This window comes from Pleurodeles waltl, chromosome 12 (genome assembly GCF_031143425.1).
Source record: "Pleurodeles waltl isolate 20211129_DDA chromosome 12, aPleWal1.hap1.20221129, whole genome shotgun sequence".
Lineage (NCBI taxonomy): Eukaryota > Metazoa > Chordata > Amphibia > Caudata > Salamandridae > Pleurodeles > Pleurodeles waltl.
The window spans coordinates 141697692-141717054 of NC_090451.1; positions in this window are offsets into that span (position 1 = coordinate 141697692).

A 19363-nucleotide genomic window follows, 5' to 3' on the forward strand; every position below is an offset into this window, starting at 1 on the left:
GCTGTATAAAATATGCTTGTAGGTCAAGTTTGAGAGGGCATTGTGCCCGGATGCTATGCCCAGCCACCCAAATGGGGTACCATTTTTAGCTGAAACATGTGGAAACACAGAATAGTAGAACAATTGGTAACATCAAATGGATTTTCATTGCATTCAGAAATGTACAAATAACCTGTGTTCCTAAACTCAGTAGCAAAGATTTCATTTATATCCCTTTTCACTCTTTATATTAAAAAATATCAATTGTTGTATACTCGGTACACAAAGAAAAAACATTGTAACGTGCAGTTCTGTTGTTGGCTCCGGGTTGCTCGACTTCTTGGCGAACCTACGAGCTATATATATTCAGCAAACAGAAGTGTCTAGTGGCTGTACTGTTGTTTACTTCTATAAATCGCCAACCATGACAGAAAGATACAGATGAAAACGTAACAAATGACTGTTTTTTGTAGCCCATTTTTCATATTTTTTTTCAATGGTTACTTTGTTTGGAAAACCCTTGAGGGATCTAATCAAATTACCCTTTGCTGAATTCAGAATTCTGCCTACTTTTCAGAAATGTTCAGCTTTTTGGCATCATCCATGGGGATTCTCAGCTATTTTCATCAAAAGCTGGAAGTCCTCTGAACTACAAACAATCAGTAAAATTCGCTATCTCTTGGAAAAATAAAAACACTGTAGTAAAAAATATTTTGATTCAGCTCTGTATGTTCCTGAAAGCTGGGAAGATGATGAGTTTAGCACAACAAACATTTTATGTCATTTTTAAAACAAAAAACTGACGCTTTTTGCATAGCACTTCTTCCCATTTTTCCCACAAAAAACAAAGTCTAGCTGTATTTTGGCTATTGTCATAGTGCCTCCAAGGAAATCCACAAACTCTGTATACCTTTAGAATTCCCATGATGTTGGGAAACGAGGGTGCAAATTTGGCATGGATACCTTATGAGAGAAAGAAGTGAGAACTACCGTAAATAGTCAAAAAAGGGCTCAGCATTGGCATGAAAAATCCTCAGCAGTTAAGGAGTTAAAAAACACTAATGAGAAGTCAAAGAAAGTCTCTGTCTCTCTTAATGAGTCATGACTGGGTCCAACAACAGCCACCGGCACGAAGTGACCTCTTGGTCCAAGGGATGTTCAGTTATTATCCAGAATGTAACCAATTTTAAATCTTTCATGTATCTGACCCAAGGTACTTTGAGGCTATCTCAATATTTTTTGCTATGCTTAACAAAATACCCAGGATAAGTAAGAAGGAGTTAAACTAAAATAGCATTGCCACACTAATGCCAAACAAATGAAAGAGGTTACAGAAGAACACTTTGTGGCAGATGGCATCGGAATAAGGCTGGCAGGCCTCATAAAAGTTAGCAAAATTCTCTAGGGGTGAAGATCTTGACACATGGAGAAAGAGGTATTGGTTGGCCTAAAGATGAAGGGTGCAGTGCAGTGAGACCCAGGCTAAACACTTTTGAATTTAGACATCCAATGACAAGCCTAATATTTAGACCTGTTACCCTTATGGTGGGCTTCCCTCAAATATTTTGCCTCTCCTCTTTCATTTGCTGGAGTGATTTTTGTTGGCCTTAGGACTTTGGTCACTTTACCACTAATAACCAATGCCAAAGTGCTTGAGCTCACTTCCCTAAAACATGGTTAAATTTGCTTCTAGCTAGCTGGCATATTCAATTTGCCTGCAGATCCCCTTTGGAGTTGTATACCATATACCCAGGGGCTGTAAATTAAACGCTACCAGTGGGCATGCCACACTCATTTTGCCACCCACCTAAGTAGCACTTTAAAACATGTCCCAGGCCTGCCATTGCAACAGCCTGAATGCAGTGTTAAACTGGCATGTTGACTTGGCCTTTAAAACCCATTGCCAAGCCTTAATTAAAATTAAACTCAAAATATGTCACTCTTAAGGCAGGCCTTGAGCAGCCCGTAGGACAGGGTGCTGTGTAAGGAAAAGGTTTGACATGTTCTTTTAAGGTATACATGTCCTGGTAATGAAACACTCCCAAATTCATTTTTCACTACTGTGAGGCCTACCCAACCCATAGGAAAACTTTGGGGAATCCTTATTACATTTAATAAACTGGCCTGTCCAGTTGGGAGCAGGAAGCTATATCATGTTTGGTGTCCATTAAACTGTATTGATAACCCCTCTTTAATGGTAAAGCCAAATGGTTCATTATAATTTTGAAAATGCCACTATTAGAAAGTTGGCATTTTCCTGTCCTTAGCCCTTTTTTGCCTCTAGCCTGTTTTGGGTCACATGACTGGGTGTAACTGACAGTTCAACTTTGTGAATTCTTCCCAGACAGACCCACAATAGAGGGATCACGTGTGCCTCAATGGATTATTTGCTGGCAGGATGAAGGGGCAGAGCTGAGCCCAGCCGCAGTTGTAACTGAATAGGGTGTGTTCTGCCTTCACACAAAGGTACTAAAGACCCAACATTGCCACTGCAGCCAGCTTGGAGCCAAGGCAGGAGAGGCAGGAAATTCCGTGCACTTCAAAGACACTGTCTAGTAGCTTCACCCATCTCCAAGAACCAGGGCACCAGGGTATAAATGTAGGCCCTCACCCACTAACTCTTTATAACACTTCAGGACCTGTGGATACTCCTCCAGGAAGGACTGCTGTGCTGCTGGAAGGGCTGCCACTACACTGGACTGCTGCTCTGAAGGACTGCTGTCCTGCTGGAATGTTGCCCTGTTGCCTTGCTGTTCTGCTGCCTTTTGCCTGAGTAAAAGGACTGGATCTTCATTTGTCCCAGGATCTCCAGAGTGACGCCCAAGGGCTAGTTTGCTGGCCTCCTGTTCAGAGTCACAGGGACACAAAAGGCTTCCTCCACCTTAAACCTGCACTTTGACCCAGCCTGAGTAGGTTCTAACCCTCCAAGTGGTGCCTTTTCAGGCCTGGACCCTTGGAAGTGGTGTTAAATGTGCCCAGATTGCAAATTTTATCCCAAAAGTGCTCTGAGAACCAGGAAGAGGGCAGTCCCAACCTATTCCTCTATCTGACCAAGGTGCATCGCTGGTTGGATTTACTTTGCGGCTTCCCCGCTAAGTTCTTCTCTGTTTCAGTGGTCCTTCGCTAAAGGAGTATCCGCCCACGTGGAGCACTCTTTGGCTACACCTCTCTGCTTTGTCCTACTTCGACCTCCATTTCAGAGACTAAGGGCCTTATTACGAGTCTGCCGGTCACAAAACCACCATACTCGCTGTGGTAGTCCTGATCGCTGCAGTTTTGATGATCCAACCATCAAATTAAGAGTTTGGTGATCGGACATCCAAAAGACCGCTGTCTCTGCCAGGATCATTGATCACAACGGGATGACCATGGTTGTAATCAGCCATGGTGGCACTGAAGTCACTGCCACCGTGCTGATTACAACCTTATTCTCCACCAACTTTTCATGGCGGTTCACCCACGATAAAAAGGCTGACAGAGAACAAGTGCAGGAGCATGGGCAATGCATGCTGCGCAGACAGTGTGCATTTCAAGGCTGCTGGGCAATCCTGCGAGTGACAGCATTGCCTTGCCGGTGCTATTATGAGCTGGAAACAATGCTGTTGCACCTTTTCCACAGGGCTAACCAGTGGAAAACTTGGTTTACACCGGTCACCCCAATGGGAAAGTTGTAATGGGGCTGGTTGGGAGACGGTCTCCTCATCAAGAGTTTGGTGGACGAATCTTTCCATTCGCCAAACTCCTAAAGACCCCCTAAATCCGAACATAGACATCTTCACCGCAGCTTCAATCCAAGGCTACCTGATGACAACACTTCCTCCTCGGACACCTCCTGCACTTTGCCAAGCTGAACTTTACCTTCTCAGACACTTTTTCTTTGAAATGTTTCTAAGTCTGAAGGCAAGAGCTGATTGGGCTTAATCCACTGCTTGTATACGGACTGCACTCTATTGCGGTCAGCCATATTTTTTTACTTTGCTCCATTCTCGGGCGACTAGATGTCCGCAGTCGGTGCTTTGATCTTTTATGTGCAAATTTTTACTAAAAACTTTAAAAATTCATAACTCCAGTTCTACTGATTGGATTTTTGTCCTTCTGGTGTCAAGTAATTTATTAAAATATACTCCCTTATTATAAATTGGTTTGGGATTTTTCTTGTGCTGTGTTTTAACTTTATTGCTGTTTGTGTGCTGCATAGGTACTTTTCACATTGCCTCTAAGGTAAGCTGACTACTGTTTTTGTGCCAACCTACCCAAGTTTAAGCACAGGTTATTTTAGTGACTTTTTATAGTTCTCCCTGCAAGGGATAGTGACAGTCGCTTGACCAAGGCCCACAACCCGTCAACCAACAGCCCAATTTCTCACAGCAAGTATTTTTTAACACTCTTAATTATTTTTTCAATATCATCATATGTAATTGTTGAGAGCTCATGAAAATGGAAAAGCTGGCAGTCATTGTTGGTTGAAGGTCATCAGGTAAAATGGCAATGGAAGAGATGCTCTCTCTTAAAGCAGTATTGCCATTGATTGAGAAGGCAAGCAGGTTGTGACACTGCTCATTTCAGGATATCAGGAAACTTGTTATTAGTTTACTGGTTCCCATCTCAATTTAGGTATAAACGGTTTTAGGCTGAACTTGATGTCCCTCACTTTCTGGGCCATTTGTGCACCAGAATCTGCTGCTGTTCTTTTGTACTCTGTGTGGCAGGAAGATTTCTTCCTTTCTCTTTATGGACCCCGAGTGAGCTGGAGCATGCGCTCTACTCTTGGATCCTGTGTGAGCCATCTGACTCCTGCATTTGTCAGAGATAAATGATGCCCATATTTTGGTGTCTTTGAGATTCTGAAAGGGCCAGCACCTTAGAAACATGTGTAAATTCTCCTGCACTATAGCGATCATGTCTCTTAGCTTTCAAGAATAGTGTAGGGAAGAACTGTGTTCCGTCCCAGAGCTTAACCATATCTTTAATGATGCATTTGCACAGTTTGGTGTTAGGCGTGTTAGGGTGGATGAACATTTCATCAAAACTAGCAACAAAATAAATCACCAGATTGGGATCAAAACCTGCTTCATCAAAGTATCCTTTACGTGGAGGTAAAATACATTTGCTCATCTCGAGTAGATTCAATCACTCAGCTGTAAAATAACATCTAAAATATATGGGGCACTGCTCACCAGACCGTGACAATGGAGGGACCAGAAATGGGAAGGAAGGGGAATCCTTCTGAGTCAGCTGCCAATCTGGTTCAGACAGCAGACTGAACATGCAATGGGGGAGGCCGGAGGAAGGCTCTTCCACCCTGCAATTGATAGTCATTCCAGAAGTTACCCCCTTCAAGTAACATGATCTTTGGAGCCCATAAAGTGTATATTTCAATGACCTTTTGCCCTGAAGATGACACCCTTCAGCAGATATGTTTTGTCACGTTGATTTTGGACTGGACTCACCAACCATTGTGTTGTGTTCTACTACCAGGACCACTTCAAACTCAATACACTCTTTCCTTGAGAGCTGAGAACAGCTCTTTGACTCCCGCAGACCACGGGGTGCAGTTCCAAAGATGAGTTTACATTTTATTTTTATCTTGTCACATTTGCTGTGCATTCAAACACAGAGCTCAAATATCAGCCTAGTCTTCTGAATCATTACTGCTTGTTCTTTTAACATAGAGACTAGTGAGCTATGTGACAATCTTACTTGGGTAAAAGGAAAAGCTGTGGGATGGTGTTTCCTTCTAACATACACCATTCCTATAAATGAACTGTACAAACATTTCAAAATAAAAGTAAGGAAAGCACAACAAAACACTTTTTTTTCTAATTCTGAAGTGCGATGGAAACAAGGATTTGAATAGGATCAAAACAAATCAATGCACTTTACTTGGTGATGTACAATTATCAAATATTATTCTTTTTGTGTGCTATATAGCGTTATCAGTAAAACTGTATGTCCAAAGTTAGTGGCCATTTGAAAGAACTATGTTCTGTCTAGAAATGACAATGTGCTACCACATAATGCTTTGATAATACATTTGTGACAGTGTGCTCCTAAATGTAACACCAGCTACATATCACGACCTTAGTACTTTCCTGCAGAAAGGCTGTGGGTCATTTGCGACACTTGTCCTTTGTGTGATGCTGGGATTTTTCAGACACCCTATGAGTTGATTGCAGCACTGCCACTCTTTAAATTGGTCCAGCACCATTGTGTGTGAAGCCAGATCACACCTAGAAGGAAATACGCTGAGAGTAACTTCCCTAGACTATTTGTAGGCAAACATGTTTTTCTAAATGTTCTATGTTTCAATATTGTGTCCTTAACCAAGAGACACAGTGATTATGTAATATGACATGGAAGAGTAGTCTGTCCTAAGATTTTCTTGTTGCAAAACGATACAGCCCCTCATTATAACATTGGTGGTAAAAACCGCTTTTCACTGTATCGACGGGTGCCAAAAGACTGTCGCTGCGGCTACCAGTCGTGTGCCAAATTATGATCGTAGCCGGAATCCTGCCAGAAGGATGGCGGAATTCCGGCTACGACCATGGCAGCGGATGGCGGTAAGGTGATGCTGCTGCCAGCAGCAGCGCCACGCCAGTAGACCGCTGCAGACGTATCATGACACATGATATGGCCTGGCGGTGTTCTGCTGGCGGACGCTGGCAGCAGCGCCTCGTCCCGTCTCCTGCCGGAGGACCCCCTGAAATCAGGTAAGTCGGGTGCTCTGACAGGGGAGGGGGTGTTGTGTGTGTGGGTGTGTGTGTGAATGTGTGTGTATGAATGCGGGTGTGTGTTGCATGTTGTATGTGTGTGCATGTATGAATGTGTGAGTGCGTGTATGTTGTGTTGTGTGAATGCGTGTGTGCTTATATGTATGTCAGTGTGTGTGGATGTGTGTGTGAATGGATGTATGTGTGGGTGAATGTGGGTATGAGTGTGTATTTGAGTGTGTACGATGGTGCGTGAAGGTGTGTGAATGTTGGGTGGTGGGTCTGGAGTGGGAGGGGGTGGGTGGAAACCTGGCATGGGGGAGGGTGGCGGGGAAGACCCATATCAGTGACAGGGAACCAGTTCCCTGTCACTGATAGTGCCTACTGCCATGGTTTTCGTAAGGCGGTAAGGAAGCCATGAAAACCATGGCGGTAGGCGAGGTCATAATCCTGTGGGCGGGCTAGTGACGGCTGAAGTCTCCAGCCCAGTGGCTGTTACCGCTGTGGCGGACGGAGTGGTACATTGGCGGTTTGGCTTGAGCTAATGTTATTTCTACAAGTGCTGCTACAGTTGTCTAAGAAGGTAACATCAATAGGAGTGTATTTTTTCAGAATGCATTGCAAAGCCGCTGCGCCAGGGATTGCAGTTTTCCATTTCCATCCGGTGTTATGTGAAACAATGTGTTCCACTAATGCTTTTCTTAACAGACACCTTGTTGGTAACAATTGATTCTCCCTTGGCCTGGATTGATTTAATCCAAACTATAAGTGCATTGTTTCGTTTGTAATAATTTTGTCTTAATTACAGTGACATTTAGTCTTGCTTTCCTAAGTGAATGTAAAAACAGTCCCTCCGCATGAGTACTTATTTTTCTTGTTGAATATTCAGTGTTCTGCCTTCAGATTGTGTAAAAATATCATCAGTCATTAACATTATTGCTGTAATATTGACATTTTTATCATAGGATATTTTATCGCAGGTAAATGTATATTTTTTCATTATTTAAAAAAAACATTTGAAATGAATATTGAGATTTTAAATACTGTACATAAAGGCATTTATATGTTTATCTTTTCTTGTTTGAAAAGTTTATGGCACAATTTTTTTACTAATTTTTTATTATGTGTTGGAAATGTGTCCTTTCGGCAGGGTAATCCTGATTTTTTTGCCTTTTTGCTGAAAACTATTTTTGCTGGCTTTAGTACTCTGCACATTTGACCCCTACTAACCTATGGTGAAGTGCTTGTGCTTCTTCTTTCAACATGGAAAAGACTGGTATACTCCTGATTGACATATTTACCTTACCTAAAAAATCTTAGTATATGATATTATGTGGACCATAGCACCCATTGTGCCATCCACTACAATGACAATGCAAACATGACTGCAGGCCTGCAACCAGTAGCATGGCTGTGCAACGTTTAACTGACAGTTTCACCTCTCAAAATAACCCCTTTTGACAAGCCTAAACCTTCCTTCTGAATATTTACAGGTCACCCCTATGTTGGTCCTATTGCTAATCAAGGTACGATGCGTGATATTTAAAAGTAATGCATGTAAAGGTTAATATTAAACATGCCCTTATAGCGATCAGCCCCCCAAAGCTATTTTCATTGAAGGTTAGGTTGTTCCATGGGGAAACACTGGAATGCAATAATAAATACTAATCCTGTATCACAGGAAGATAACTAACTAGAAAAGTAATTAAACAACTATGTTTAATACTTGTTAAAAATCCTATTTAATGGCGTAATCAGATTTGGTCTAAATATTACAGAACAGTAACATTAAAAACAATTACCTTTGTCCTGCCTGAAGCCCCTGGAAGCTAAATCTGCAGGTGGTTTTCTCTCTTTGGCTGGGCTGTAATTAGGATTTAGATAGTCATAAATATGGTGTGAATTTGCTTTCAGGAGCAAAACAATAGGCTGACCTGAATGGGCAGAGATGACTCCTCTGAACCTGGCAGAGTTTGCAAGGGGGCTTTGGAAGATGTGTTTTGGCATTAAAATGTCAAGTCCTGCTTGTATGTCACTTCCTGCTTCACAGGTCACATGACACTTGGACATACTTCAAAAAGGCCTCTCCTTTTTACAGACAAATGCTAGCTGACATTTGGGCATGGTATTCTGTTGTCCTCCCAACTAGTTAGGCCCCCATCACAATGGGTCTCTTTTGATATTACAGTGTCACAGCCTGTTTGACAGGTCTGCTAGATTTTCATATAATATTTTAGGAGAACTTCAAAGGAAGGAATCAGAATGGCAAAATAGTTTGTATACATTAACTTTCTGGTTGCTGACAAATCATCTTTAATTTACCAAACTTCAGTCTCTGATGTAATTGTGGCTACAGAGTCTGGATCAAACCGGAATTTTTGTATAAGATATGGGAACACTGGGATTACCATCGTACACTACCCATGCACACCCCAAAATTGGTAGGGTTAGCTCCAAGAACCTTTTACCCCATTGGTTGTGGCATCCTCAGGAGTAATTCTCACCCACTAGCTTGTACCAAACATAAATGTGACATTTCCAAGCACCCACTTGAGAACAACTCTTGGACCTGAGGAAGATCAGAAGAGAACTGAGCCTGCTGTCTTCAACTCGAGAAGATACCTGGGTGATTGGAAATGTTCTCTCTCTTGTACATACAACAGAGAAGTGGACTCCAAGGGCCATAATGCTGATCTCCTGACCAGACAGTGTGCAATCTGATGGTGCTGGGCAGAAGGATCCACTGCCCATGACATGGTCGTGGGCACTGAAGGGCCCCCCTCCTGTAGCCCCCTGCACTACCTTTCCACCATGCTTTTCATGACGAGGTCCCAGCCATGAAAAGGCTCGCCAAATGGGGGGTTGTAATCAGCGCCGCCATGGCAGAGTACAAGCCCGACTGCCGTAATTCGGTTGGGAACCATGTTCTCTTATGACCTTGGCGGTCCAACCGCCACGGTCGTAATTTGGCAGGCAGACCGTCAAAGCTGTAGCTGTCCTACCACAACCGCGATTATGGCGGTCTGAAGATGAGGCCCTAAAATTTTAAAAATTCTTATCTCAGGTTCCCATAATTGAATATTTTGACATTTTGGCATACTCTTGCATATCACATTTTAATCTATTTTTCTAATTGATTTGGGGATTTTTATTGTTTTGCATTTTAACTTTGTTACTGTTTTAATACTTTACACATTGCCTCTAAGTTAAGCCTGTCATCTGTTTGCCATAGCATAGGGGTCCGGTTTATTTAGTGATTTTTGTGCATTGCCTTGACAAGGAGTGTGATTATTACTGGTGGTACTTACCCTTGTCAACTCATAAACCAATTTCTTACATTAGGTATGTTATTTTGATTGTAGATATTTTAGGAGTGGGTTGTAGGGTGTATATAGGAAAACTGAATGGGAAGTGTTTTTAAAGTTTATTTCTATTTTTTTTCATTTTTTTAATGTCAGTTGATAATTATTTTTGTTATTTTTTAAAGTTTATGTATTTGAATTATCTTTAGTGTATTTATTGATTAAAATGTTTTATTTTTAGTTTAATTGCTTTTTAACATATTTTATTTTTTATATTTTTAGTTTGTACTTTGATTATTCTCTATACAGTTTTGGAATATACAATTTAATATTTTTGAACAAAGGCATTATCTTTGTTTTATTGTTAATTTTAATTTTAGGTTTTTGAGTTTTCCTTTGAAAACTATTTTAAAAAGTCTGTTTTAAAATTTTACAATATTTTATTTGTTTAAAAAAAAAAATATTTGTTTACAATTTCAATAATTACATATTTAATTGATAAATTATTGTTTTTTAATGTAAGTATGTTTTTGGATTTTATGTAATGTATTTGTAAGTATATGATTCTTGAATGTTCATAATTGTAAGAAATTGGGTTAATTTCTGGTGTTTATAGGAAATCTGAACTGCCTAAAAAACTCATGACTTTACACAATGTGGTTTAATTTGCAGCAGGAATAGAAATCTAACACCTCTATGGCCCAACATGTTCCCCAAGATGACTGTTCAGAGTGGGAATGGGAAAGCTAATCCCCTTCATCATAATCCCACACTTTCCCCAGTGTGGTTAAATTTGGAGTGGGAATAGTAATTTTATGCCTGATCCAAAATTACCACAATGTGGTTATGTTTGGCGAGGGGCAAGTATATCTAGCCAACCAAAGTCCAACACTTTCCGCAATGTAGCAAGGTATGGAGTGGGGCTATGTAATGGAATTTGCAAACATTATTTTTCATTTGGTTACGATAATTAGTTTAAAGTTAATTTAAAAAAATCTTTCCCATTACCTTAAAGTTAATTTTTAAAAATCTTTCCCATTTTTAAATAAAATAAAATATATAACACAGTGTAGGAAAGTACCCTCTTTCTTGGCATGGTTAGCCCATTTTCTGCCTGTTGTCAGTGTGTTTGACTGTGTTCACTGGGATCCTGTTAACAAGGACCCCAGTGATTATGCTCTCTTCCTTCAAACTTGGTTACTGTACCATTTACACCCCACATTTGTCATACTGGTGCCCCATGTAACTCCCTAGTATACGGTACCCAGGTACCCATGGCATTGGATTACCAGGGGATCCCCATGGGCTGCAGCATGTATTATGACACACATGGAGGGCCCATGCAAAGTGTATCTGCAGGTTTGCCATTGCAGCCTGTGTGAAAGGGTGCATGAACCCTTTTTCACTACAGGGCACTGCACCAGATCACTGTAAGTCACCTCTGTAGCAGGCCGTCCTAGCCTAGAGGGCAGGGTGCAAATATCTGTTTGTGAGGGCACCCCTGCACTAGCAGAGGTGCCCCCACAAACTCCAGTTCCATTTTCCTGGACTTTGTGAGTCCTGGGATGCAATTGTATGCATGCACTGGACATAGGTCACTACCTATATCCAGCTACATAATGGTAACTCCGAACCCAGGCATGTTTGGTATCAAACATGCCGGATTCATACCCCAATACTGTTGCTAGTATTGTAAGTATGATTCCATGCACTCTGGGTGCTCCTTAGAGGACCCCCAGGATTGCTCCTACCAGCCTTCTAGGGTTTTCCTGCCAGCCCAAACTGCTGCCACCCCTCAGACATGTTTCTGCCCTCTTGCTGCTTCAACAGCTCAAGCCCAGGAAGGCAAATCTTTTGGGAGATGGGAGTAACACCCTCTCCCTTTGGAAATAGGTGTTACATGGCTTGGGAGGGGTAGCCTCCCCAAGCCACTGGTATGCTTTGAAGGGCACATTTGTTGCATAAACCAGTCTACATCGGTTCAAGGACCCCCAGTCCCTGCTCTGGCATGAAAACAGACAATGGAAATGGGAGTGATCACTTCCCTGTCCATCACCACCCCAGGGGTGGTGCCCTGAGCTCCTTCAGATGGTCCCTCTGCCATCTTGAATCCAAGGTTGACAGGGACCTCTGGGAGCATCTGAGTGGCCCGGTCAGGCAGGTGACATCAGAGCCCCCTCCTGATAGGGCTATTTAGGGTCTTTGTCTTGGGTGGGTCCTCAGATTCAGCCTGCAAGATTCCAGCAGGACTCCTCTGCAATCTCTACTTCTACTTCTAGCCACTGGAACCGTGACTTGGCCCTCCAGGAACCGACAATCTGCATCCACGACTCTGCTTGCAACATTGTTTCCATGGCACCTTCCATCTTCTGTAACATTTCCCCGGCTGTGCATCCTCTGAGGGCAGCAAGTCTTCAGTCTGCATGAAAAGGAAGAAAGAATCTCCCTTGGAGTGAAGGAGTCATTCCCTGCATCCACAGGCACCAGCCGCAATGGTGACCGTCTGCGTGGATCCTGCATCACTGGTGGTGATCCAGAGTAGTCCTCTTGGTCCTCTCTACCACCTGTCCAACTTTGGTGGAGGTAAGCCCTTGCCTTCCCATGCAGGACAGTACCCCCACGGACCACTTCTCTTGCAGCTACCAAGGCTTGTTGGCATCTCCTCCAAGGGAACTTCAGGCTCTCTATAGCCCCTGCCCCCAGCACTCCTTCCTGTGAAGCACAGCCCTCTGCGTGCTTCTTCTGCAGCGTGGGACCCTTCACCAGTTGTGCTGCATGGGCTCCTCTGCGACTCCTTGTTCCTCCTCCAGTGGTTCTCCTGTGGGGCTGCCTATTCTTCTTTGGACTCTCTGCCTTGCTGAGGGTCCCCGTAGGACTCCCCTCCTGGGGTGAGTCCTCCTGGCCCTTGCTGATCCCCAGCAGCTTCACTTTTGATTAACTACGACTTCTGCGTTTGCCGAGGCTTGTTGGTGGCTCTTCGTCACCACTGACCAACTGCAAACATCCATCCGGTGTAGGATGTCGACTGCATCCTCCAGGTACACTTCACCTGCATTCCTGACTCTCTTCGTCCTACTGTCGACCAACTCCTGCATCCACAGCTGGGTGGGTAGGAGCTCATGCTCCCACTGGACTTTTCTGTGACTTTTGGACTTGGTCCCCTTCTTCCACAGCTCTTCCTCTTCAGGAATCCAGTGCTGGTTTCTTGCAGTCTCGTCTGGGTGTTGCATTTTCTTTTTTTTTCTTCCTTTTGGGTGGTTTGGGGAAATATCTGTAACTTACTCCTTTCTTCTTGGTCGCTAGGGGTACTGTGGTACTTACCTTTGGGGTTTCCTAGTACCCCTAGCTCCCCTCTATACATTCCACATACCTAGGTGGGGTCCTGCATTCGCATTCCATTTTTTTTAGTATATGGTTGGGCTCCCCCTAGGGCCATTATTGTCTATTTGCATTTGCACTGTTTTCTATCACTTATTATGCCTATTACTGATTCCTAGTGTGCATATCTAATGTGTTACTTACCTCCTACTGGGGGGTTGCCTCTCTAGTACTTTTTGGTAATTGTGTCATTAAAGTACATTTATTTTTGTAACACTGATTGTTTTCTTTCGTGTGGGTAAGTGCTGTGTGACTACAGTGGTATTGCATGAGCTTTGCATGTCTCCTAGATAAGCCTTGGCTGCTCATCCACAGCTACCTCTAGAGAGCCTGGTTTCTAGTCACTGCCTACACTACACTAATAGGGGATACCTGGACCTGGTATAAGGTTTAAGTACCTTAGGTAGCCACCACACCCCAGGCCAGCTTCCTACACACAGCATAGCATCACAATATTTTCATGAAAATAATACATGCATTATCTTTAATAAATATGTTTTGAGCTTCCAGTCATAAAAAAAATCTATGAGTTTGCATATATATTTTTGTTGTCTTCATTATACACATTTAATATATATTGTTGTTCACATTGTTTAACACAAAGTGTGTACATTTGTCATTTCATGCTTTTATTTTTTTATAGATGAAAAATGCTGTTGATAAATTATTTTTCATTTATTTTACAATTTGATGTATGCAAAAAAAGGAAGTTGGGTACACTGGGTAGTTTCCAGGTTTTAGGTGAGAGCAGCTTCTTAAAATGGAACACTCTATAACACCAATGACAGTCTAAAACTGTTTGCCTTGACTGTCTGTTTTTCTAGCCGTGTTTGTAAGCACAAACTAGCATAATGCCATCTACACAGAGCTAGAAAAGGTAGAGAAACATAGTTCATCGTGACACAAGGGAACACAAGTAAAAACAACATCCTTTCAGGCTTGAGTGCAGCATAAATTCTTAAAAAACAGAAGTAATTAACTCTGGGTAATTCCTGATCTATTGAGTGGAGAGTAGCTCCCACTAAATTATTGCTTCCCTTGTGCCTTAAGCTGTCTCTCTGATGAGCTATTGTAAGAGTAAAACACATGTCCAGCGCTGCTTTTATTCATTCGAGATTGACTTTGAGAGTATTTTACCAATCCAAGGCTGTATACTGTGCCAGGAGTGGTAAAGTGCATTTATGATTTTTCAGCTTGGCCTTAAAGGAACTAGCTTACTCTGTGCTTAAAGACTTTGCTGCAAAAGTCCTAAAGGACTTTGCCAGTTTGTAGTTTGACATGGAAGGTATTATGCTAGTTCTGTGCTTACGAACTCTGTTACAAAAACAGACATTTGAGGTGAGCAGATTTAGATTGTTGTTGGTGTTGTTGAGTGCTCCATATAAAGGGGCTGCTGTCCACCAAAAACCTGGGAAGCACCCAGTATTCCCTACTTCCTTTTTTGCATAAGCCTAAGCCTGAAAGTGTATGATTTTTTATGTATATTTACTTTTATAAGATATTTTTGAAACAGGTTTTACATTTAATTGCAATTTGTACACATTTTGTAATTTTTTTAAAGAAAATATATTTATTAAATTCACTTATTTATTGATTTGGTTTGTATAGTAAGATCATCGTTTTTCCTTTTTCACATTTTTTCCATTTTGTTTACTGCTTGCTTTTTTTGTAGTCTGTTTTCACTGTTTGTGGACCCTGTTGACTCTCAGGTTATGGATTTCTTGTTGTCTGTTCTTCTACAAAGGTAAGTTTCATTTTAATCTATTTTCTGTACTTACTGTCTCTGGGGAGGTGGAATATTGTTAGTAAAGCTAGTACTTGTATGTTAATGTTTATTTACATTATACTTTGTGTGAGGATTTGTCATAGATGCGTGCAGGAGTCTAATTCTGTTTTATTGTATAGGCATTTTTATTGTCAGAATGTATGCCAATATTTATATATTTTAAGGAATTCTGACTTGTGTCTTAGTATTTGAGCGGGGTATGTTTGCTTTTAGGGTTTTGTACTGTGTTTACTTTCACAAGTGTTTATTGAAGTTAAACTTCTATTTCGGAATGGTGGATGCATACAATATTGTGTTTTTAACAACTATTTTTTTTTCAGTTTTCCTGCAGTGGTTTTGTCTTTTTAATGTTTTTTCAGGATTTGGATAGTTTCCCTTGATTTTATTTTGTAAACACCTCAAATAATGTTTGTGTGCACCACTGGCACAATGAATTGTACCAAAGATAAATTACTGGGAAGAGCAAATAATCAGACTGCATAAGATAAAATGTTAGATTTCATTAAAAAAATATTCACTAAACATAACAAATGATGGTCAGTACATGGCAAGTAACCAAACACTCTGGACAAAGACAAATAGACATGAAAGTCGGAGGAAGGTAGAATCCGAATGATTGTTAAAGAAAATGAAACCAATGTCCTTATCTACTCCACCAAATTGTAATGACAAGATACTATTTGTGATATTTTGCAAGAATTTTTTTTTTAAAATGATGGTCAAAAGCTGATACTCTTTCTAGGAGACAACTAAACTATCAGATGGCAGAAAAGCTGCTGAATATCTATTGACCTGCTTACCAGAACCCCGGACACATTCAAGACGGATTGATACTGCAAGCTCAAAAATAAGTTATCTATTACTCTCACAAGTTAAAGAACAATACCTTATTTCCTTAGTGAATATATGATTGCTCCAATACTGCAAACAACCAAGCTTTGGAAATGCTGATATGCTTCATCAAGCCAACTATGCATTATTGCACTGGTATGTATAACTCACATTGAGAGAATGCTAGGTGCTACATCAAGTTCTTCATTGCAATGCGATAAAGAAATTCCAATCTGCTCTGCTAGGGATCTCTTGGGACCTACCAGAACACCTCAAGGGTCCTTGTCTGATGGAGAACAGAGAGCACAGCTTCAGGAGGGGAGAAGAAAAGAAGTCAAAGAGGACTGCGGGCATGTGTGGCACAGAGGCAGATATCTAATTTTACATTTGGGACAAGAAGGAGAGGACATATCGTGTATAGACCTCCCATTATCCCTCTGCCCCTACCTAGGAGTTGCAAGCAGGAGAGGATGATCTTGGGGGCCATAGATTGGTAAAAAGTCAATACCTTGAATGTTTTTCACCTCTGTATTCAACAACAAGAACTTCACTCTTGTATATGTAAACCCACTCAGAACTTGTTGGTGAAAATCATCTCAGTTATTCACTGTTACCCATCTATTAATCTTTATGTTCTATATGGCTCTCATTGAGAGCAACTAGCAGCAAATTACAAAGAGTGTTATTCACTGCTATTGCATGCCAACAGCGGAGACATAACTTGTTTCACACTGTTGCTACATCACAAAGGAATAACAGTCTGCTCTGACGGGCTCTCGGAAAGCCCGTCAGTTTGGTGCTGGCTCTCTGACATAATACAGAGCAGACAGCACAGCTTCAGGAGGGGGAGGGAAAGCACAGAGTGTGGCGAGGGTGGGAAGCAGGGGGCTAGGTTTTTAGCTATGGGTAAGGGATGAGAGGCCATGTTATATTGGCCTCCGTTGTTACTCCTCTGCTCATATGTAGCGCTTGAAAGCAGAGGAAGATGATTTATGTACATAAAATAAAATTGAAGCTCGATAAGATTAATGCCTGGTTTTCACTTGGTTCTATGTGACATCATCAACACTTTGAGAGTAGCTTTCATTGTCTCTTTGCTCTAACTCAGAATTACCCTGTGAAAAACATTTATAATATTCATTTTTGCCCATCTATAATTGTCCATGCAATGTATTAAAGTTTGAACTGTTTAGCAGTCGCCACATAGGGAATGAATACTACTCAGGGAGGGCTCCATCTGAGAGAGGAAGGGTGGAAGTCCAAGTTGAATGCAAAGTGACAAACACATTAGCTCAGGCTTCCACTTTTGGATTGGTTTCACGGGCAGTCAGGGACTACCAGATGGACCAACTTGTAAAGGTCTAAAATGTAGGCCGTTTCTTTTTGGTCTTGTCGGCCATGACGTGAGCAAAAAAAGCCAAAAGCAGCTCACACACTTGCCTTTTTGGCTAACCCATCTAGCAGTGCCAGACTGTCTTAAAGCCCATACAACACTGCCGGCTTCTCTCTATCGGCATCTTTTAATGAAAAATGTAATTTGTATTTCTAGTTCAGCCTCATTTGACTGCTACACTCACTGAATTTAAAACGATGATAGAGAGTGCTATAAAGAAAATGCATGTGTTTCCATGAGGCTGTTTCAAGAGAAAATAAGGAATTTAAGCCAATGGGAAAGAGGGTATGGCAGTGGTGTGAACATTATGACTATGGAGTGGCAGACAAAATAAAAGTACTGAAGACAATTTAACATTTCATGCAAATTTTATAATATTTAAAAGTATATTTTTAAAATTTGTCAGTGCGGATAGAATTTGTCACTAAAGTGTTGATCCAATCAACAACCCTTTTCCACTGAGGACTTGTTGAACTTCTTCTAGCTGAACAACAATTGCCATTTTTTTTTTGTTTCTCTTACTTTGTATCCAGGGAGGTGTCAGTCACTGGGGCACACAGAGGAGCGTGAACTTAAGACATCTTTGGGGACGCAGTCACTCAGAGGGTAGTTGAACAACGTTGTTGAAAGTCTTCGTCCTTGAAGGAAAGGCGGCCAGGGTAGATGTGGAATCAAGAGATATGCTTTGCCTTGCCTGGTTGTAGACCTCAACTGTCACCTTGATAATTCTAGTCCCAGGCACATTGACACTGGGAGAGACAAACACGGTACCTTAGTCCAATAAAGAAACACACTGACTTGGCTTCAGTTCTTCCCCAAGAACCAGTCTACCTCATTCACACAGCACCTGTCTTCCACTTGCCTTCAAACGCCAAAAAACAGGAATTGTAGTGGATAAACAAGACAGTTAAACATGCAGTCATCCTACTCCTACCCTGTGGAAACCTATGTTTGTTTCCCTGATTGGTTGGTACCCACCAGGTGTATGCCTAACTGCTCTTTGAATGTTGTGAGTTGCCCCTCTGTTACCTACACAATGGATGCTCTGCGGCACAATGGAAATGGCTTGAAGATTGATCAGAAGATGGCTGTTGTGTGTGGGGGCCTCCACAAATGTCATGGGGGGGTGGTGGCACAACGGGGATGGGGAAACAAAAAGAGAAACGGCTTACCATTCTCCTTGTCGTTGTTGTTGTTGTCGCTACCTCCTGCTGCCTTGCTCCTCTTCTGGTGTTCCAGCATTTCCTGGGATATCAGCACAGGCTCCCCAGCAATCTTGCCGCTGCTTTCATGCTAGTATGAAATCAGCATCAGGATTGGTCTGAGCGGCTTGGCCTGCCACTCAGACACAAGCCTGGGGTTTGTGCAGTTTTTCCAGCCCGGCTGTGGACTAAAGCTAGCATGAAATCAGCATCAGGATTGGTCTGAGTGGCTTGGACAGCCGCTCAGAACAAGCCTGGGGTTTATGCAGTTTCTCCAGCCCAGGTGTGCACACAGCTGGCCTGGAGAAACCTAAGTGGCCATGTGTGTTTGGCCGGCCTAAGACAGCCGGCCAAACACACATGTGCACTTAGGTGCCCTCTCTCCTCCTCCTCCCCACCACCTCCCATGGCCCAGCCCACCCCGCCCTGCTGGCTGAGCCAGCAGATGACAAACTACAGCAAGCTATCATTTTATTGTTCATCTGCTGACCCTTAGCCAGGGGGGGCGTTGTCCCTCTGTCATTTTGGAGGAGCGCTTCTGCATTTTGCCCCTGAAATCCAAAGCCAAGATGGCCAAGATGGCTGAACTAGAAGACATCCTCTTCCTGCCACTGCCTTGTACCTGTCTGACAATGATCCCACCGACCACCTTGTTCTTCAGATCTGACACGACTGAGCATATGTTAGAGGCTGCAACTGTTATTTGGAGTCAGTGGTATTTTCCAAGCAAGCTACAAAAATCTCACAGCTCTTCAAAATGGCTGCCAAATATCACAATA